Here is a 6,000-nt window from a genome sequence, read left to right on the forward strand (position 1 = left end):
CTTTTCCACGGAGTAGAACTTTTCTGAACTTTCCAGAGGCTGTGTGTGTGTGTGTGTGTGTGTGTGTGTGTGTGTGTGTGTGTGTGTGTGTGTGTGTGTGTGTTTTGCCACGTTTTCATCATTAAAACCGTCAGTTCTCCTGTGCACCTCTACAGGCACAGGAACATACAGAGTCATCATAATAATACATAATGCAGCACCAGGTACCAAGGAGACCGTGCTGAGAGCACCGCCCACTTCATTAATTCCCCCATAATGCCACCTCACACAGTTCCCTGGGGGAGGCAGCTAACGTAATCTGAATCTTAAACGCCCATCATCGCGTCCGCCTCAGTTTGTCCTATTTAAATGAGGCTCGCGCAGACACAGGAACACACACTCCTACTCGAGGGGCCACGGACACAGTGACGCTCCGAGTTTCGGGAACGCTTTCTATGAAGCTTATTTTCATAAACAGCACAAATAGGCTTATAACTCTAACTTGGTATTAAAGCTTTGTAAGCGTACTTGACTATCACAGCCTTATGATGCCTTATAATGTACTATAATTCACTCATTCACAAACATGTTGCAGCACAAGTATTACCACTCATTATAATGGCAAACGATTTCTATGAATAGCATGTCTGAGCTGCTATAAACACTCTATAGCCGCGTCTATAATGCATTATGTCTGCAACTGTAACACCTGGTAACACTTTCCTGTAGGGTTCTGTTCACAAGGCTACGTGACACATACATAAGCTTGTCATGAGAACTGACGTGTCCCTACATAAACACTTACTGATGTGGACTGAAATGTCGGGTCATAAAGGCTACGTCTTTGATCAAAACCAGCCAATATAACTTTTACAGCGAATGTCTGCTCGTCAAATAACCCCACATAAATATTTATTATTGCTTACGTCAGTTTCAGTACGGCTAAGCGATATATTGGTTATGGATGTAGACAGTCAGTGATGGATATCTGACATTATAACCCTGTTTTCCGTCAGATCCAAGTTCATTTACAATACGGCGTCTCCAGGGTTTTATTTCTGCTAGGGCGGCACCTTTTGGAGCTTCAGTCCTCAATATTTTAACGCCCAAGCCAGCTGTCCAGCCCAGAGTTAATACAATGTGGTTTCTTTAACCAGCGCCCTCACTTCAAACATCACAGCAACCCAAGTACCCATCAGTCTCTTCCCTGAAACCCCTTCTGACATCACACAGAGCATGAAGTTGCTGTGGAGTGAAGGCCTGGAGAGGTTAAGACCTTTTAGAATAATGACCCTATATTAAAGTGTGTATGTAGTATGTATGTAGTGAAGGTGGACATGGAGATGGTTGGTGTGAAAGTAGAGGAGGCAGTGGATAGGGCAAGATGGAGGCAGATGATCCACTGTGGTGACCCCTAAAGGGAGCAGCCGAAAGAAGATTAAAGTGTGTGAGTACATTTATTTATTTATTTATTTATTTATTTATTTATTTATTTATTTATATTACACACACACACACACACACACACACACACACACACACACTTATTTATTTATATATAACTTATTTATATATATGTAAACCATAACGTCGCTGTCCACTGCAGCAGGAGATTAAAGAGGAATACAAGCCAGAAATGCTACTTAATTAAAGCGAATTGTTCAGTCTTTGAGAATAATAAGCAGCTAATGAATCAAACCTGAATGTTGCCATTTTTATCAGTGTGATAACGGAGAACAACAGTACATGATGATTGTTAGCTCTACACAACCTCACAACTCTCACAATGTCAAAAAGAACTTATCTTTTATTTTTGGAGACGAAGTCACCAATTTTGCAATATGATGGGCAGAAAACTGTGAGCCTGTTTATCACTAATCAACCCAGAATAGATTCCGCTGGGCTTTACCCAAGGTCTCGCTCAATCAAAACAAAATCATGGCAATTAGATGGCTGTCTTATAAACTGCAGAAATAATTAAACCTGGGATCGTTAGCCAAATCAGAGGCGTAAATATCCCCATCAGCTGAGAAAGCGAAGGCCAGCAAGCCAAAGCTTTAATTTCAGCTCGTGGATGCTCCTTTCATTTGTACCTGTGCGTGTGTGAAGTGAGGTTAATTGGGTTTTTGTGGATTCCTGGGCCTGTTTAGCGGCCGTGTGTTCTACAGGATCGAAAGGCCATATTTGGAATGCATAGAGGCCTCGACAGAAACGCTGCGAGCGTCGTAATTTGTACCCAGAAGAAACGGCTAGTTATCCACTCTGGTTATGCTCTTCTTCTTTTTCCTTGCCCATGTCTCAGGCCTGGATTTCACGGACTAAACCGACATCTGCATTTAGATCTGCGCTGTATTACAGATCCCGATCACACCGGACTTCCTTACTCACAGAGGCACTGGCCTCATGTATCATTAAATTCAATGACCACCCAAAAAAATGTAGCTAGGTGTGACACAACAGACTCCAACTGAAGAAGGACCCATGTGCAGGTTTAATGGTAGAAGGGGCGATCGAAGGCTCGGGGTCAAAAGGCATAGAAAACGGGTCAAAACCAGGACGTCTGTCCGAAACTAATCATCCAAAACAAAGAGGCAAAAGGCAAAAATCCAACACTCCAGGCAAAGAGTCGGAAACACAAGACAGCTAGACATTCCCAAACGCTCAGTGAACTGGCAATACTTCGCACTGCCTGGCTGAAAGGACGGGGTGTTTAAGCCGTGGATGATTTATTGAAATTGGGTGCAGGTGGTTCATGTGGAAGAAGGCGAGTACTCCGGGGACTCAGTCCTCTGGTGGCCATACAACGAATCGCTGACGTTAGGGAGGCGCCCACCCAATATTTCTGCCCAGGGGCCGATAGTGTGGTGATCCGGGCCGGCGTGGTACAGACCTCTACAGCGAGGGGGTCCTGACTGGCATGCTGCTGGCATGGTTTGGGTCAAACTAGGAGGTAAAGGACAGTAAAAACCTAATACATTCTGGCCGATCACCTCCATCTTGCGCAGAAACATTTCTGTCCTGATGGGGGTCCTTCCAGCATGACCATGTCTCCATTCACAGGGCACCAGATTTTAGACCGGACTGTCCAGCCCCATCAGCAAAACGCCACCGAGTGAGAACCTTTAGAGTGCTGAAGCTATTCTGATGGCTCAGCATCTTAAAACATCGTCTTTATTTAGTCTGGAATCATTGGTGTGAAAGTAGAGGAGGCAGTGGATGGGGCAAGATGGAGGCAGATGATCCGCTGTGGCGACCCCTAAAGGGAGCAGCCGAAAGAAGAAGATGATGATGATGATGAAGTCTGGACTCACACATTGTTGTGCGTTCGGTTCTCCAACAGTTCTGGACACATCCTCGAATATCAATCTCAGCAGCTGTGACAGATGAAGCGGCTCGCCTTTCTGTGGCGCTGGTCATATGAACGTCTGTGTTTCTGAGGTTAGTGTCTGTGTCTGTCTGTCTGTAGTGGAACTCGTTTTACTGGGCGTTTACACACTTCTCTCTCTGTGGTCTCTCCTCGTGCTCCTTTTGTTTCTTCCAAAATGATTTTATGAGCAGAAAGTGCCAGAAACCATTTTCCTGTGTGTGACAGAAATCTGGCACAAACATGTCCTGCTGCAGTCCTGTTGGGAATGCCGTTAATCATTTACTTCAACATTTCCCAAGAAACTCATCCGTTTTATAATTTATTCACCTTTTTATTTATTTTTTTGCCCTAATGTTTTATCCTGTTTTGGTGTGCAGTTTGAATTGGCTTGAAGGCCTGAGCACATTCACTACGAAAACCTGGAAAATCTGCCCAACCTACACACTTACTACACCTTCACTCAGGAAGATGACGCCTCGCCTTTTAGTGCTCAAGCATAATTTATTATTGATATGGTTCAGGAAGGGAAGGAAGGCATCACTTGACATCTATAACCTTTACACCTTCAAACACTAACATGTGTAACAATGCAAGTTCAGCATATTGATCTTTCTGCCATACTCAGGTTTTCATTAAAGCGCTGCTGAAGACATTTGAGCATGTTTGTATTGAAAAAAATAAAAACAACTCGCATAAATGAAGAGGCTCTAATTCCCTCATGTGGTCTCACAGCTCTGAAAGTTTAGAAGACATTCTTTTTGTTAAATTAAAGTCTCACACATCTTGTCTAGGAACACCCACACAGATAGGCCTATGGTCATTAGAGCAGCTCCATAACAAGCATATAAAACATTTACACACGATTTGCCAAGGGCTTGAATGACCACAGGGGTCACAGATATGGAATTTAAATTCTTACACCACCTCCACTCACGGATGTTATCAGCCACTTTTGCACACTTGCTGAATTTATTGTCTTTTTTTTACTGCTTAGTCACAGTTACGCTAATTAGTATTGGTGTAAAGCAGTGCTTCCCAAACAGTCCTGTACCCATCAGACACCAAACCTTGTGCTGCGTACCTCCCTCACTCTTTATACAGTGGTGCTTAAATAGTTTGCATATTTCTGCATAAATGTGACCTAAAACTGTCACATTTCACTCAAATCCTAGTAGCAGATTAGACAAAAATATTAGACTAGATCATCTATTTATTTGGGAAATGATCCAATATTTAATATCTGTGAGTAGCAAAAGTATGTGACCCTTTGCTTTCAGTATCTGGTGTGACCTGCTTGTGCAGCAACAACTGCAACTAAACATTTCTGGCAATTGTTAAGTCCTTCACGTCGGCTTGGTGGAGTTTTAGCCCATTCCTCTGTACAAGCAGCTACAACAGGCAAACCATCCTGGCCCAGGTGGAGCCAAACAGACCCAAACCATGATACTACCACCACCATGTTTCACGGATGGGGTTAGGTTTTTATGCTGGAGCTCAGTGTTTTTTCTTTCTCCAAACAGAGCACTTCTCATTTAAATCAAACAGTTTGGAGTGGAAGAACTGGACTGGCCTGCACAGAGTCCTGACCTCAACCCCATAGAACCCCTTTGGGATGAATTAGAGTGGAGACTGTGAGCCAGGCCTTCTCGTCCAACATCAGCGTCTGACCTCACAAATGCTCTTCTGGAAGAACGGTCAGAAATTCCCATAAACACTCCTAACCCTTGTGGAAAGCCTTCCCAGAAGAGCTGAAGCTGTTATAGCTGCAAAGGGTGGGCCGACACCATATTAAACCCTATGGATTAAGAATGGGACGTCACTCAAGTTCATATGTGTGTGAAGCCAGACGACCGAATACTTTTAGAAATATAGTGTATGCTGAATCGACTCTATTTGACTGGACAGAAATGGGCAGCATAATCAAATCAAGTTCATACAATTATAAATATGCGTAAGCACATGTAAATTCACATTCTTTAATCTTGCTTCCAGGAGAAGCTGCTTTCAAAAAGAGCTACTGTGAAACCTTAGGCCAGAAGAATGGTGCTAACTGCTAAAGATGCATGTTCATGGTCCTGGACCAGAGCACCAGACGTCGGGATGTAATTGAGGTGAAACACAAATGCATTCCAGTCCTGTTCAATTTATTGGAAAATCCCAGGACTGATTGGCTGCGGTGTGGAGGTCGATTAACTCGGAGTGTCCTTAGAAACGCTGGACGCATTAATCCCAGCATGAGGTTCAGTAGAAGTTCATACAGGCTGTTGTGGGACTTCAGCAGGCTAAGAAGCCTCACTGAGGCAGTGAAGCGAGGCTCAGATCCTCTTTTTTTAAGAGCAAAAACTCGAGTCGTCTATTTTTGTAGACTAAAGTTCTTTTTTCGTTCCGTGGCATCTCACCTTTAGCTCGTCTGTAAGTGCTCAGAGCAGCATAAACATTCTCCTCATGCGATGTCTCGGGTTAGAGGAGACAAGCGCACAACAAAACTGGTATGAAAGGAATGGAAATGTGACACGTCGAGCTTTGAAAGGGAGCAGAAAGACGCATGAGTAATTGCAATGAGCGCCTCTGACTCAAACCCCAAACTATTGCATTGAAACCCACCCGGTGCCCTCGCCGCATGAAAAATAGGGCACATTACTGCTCTCGCAGGC

This window comes from Pygocentrus nattereri, chromosome 24 (genome assembly GCF_015220715.1).
Source record: "Pygocentrus nattereri isolate fPygNat1 chromosome 24, fPygNat1.pri, whole genome shotgun sequence".
Lineage (NCBI taxonomy): Eukaryota > Metazoa > Chordata > Actinopteri > Characiformes > Serrasalmidae > Pygocentrus > Pygocentrus nattereri.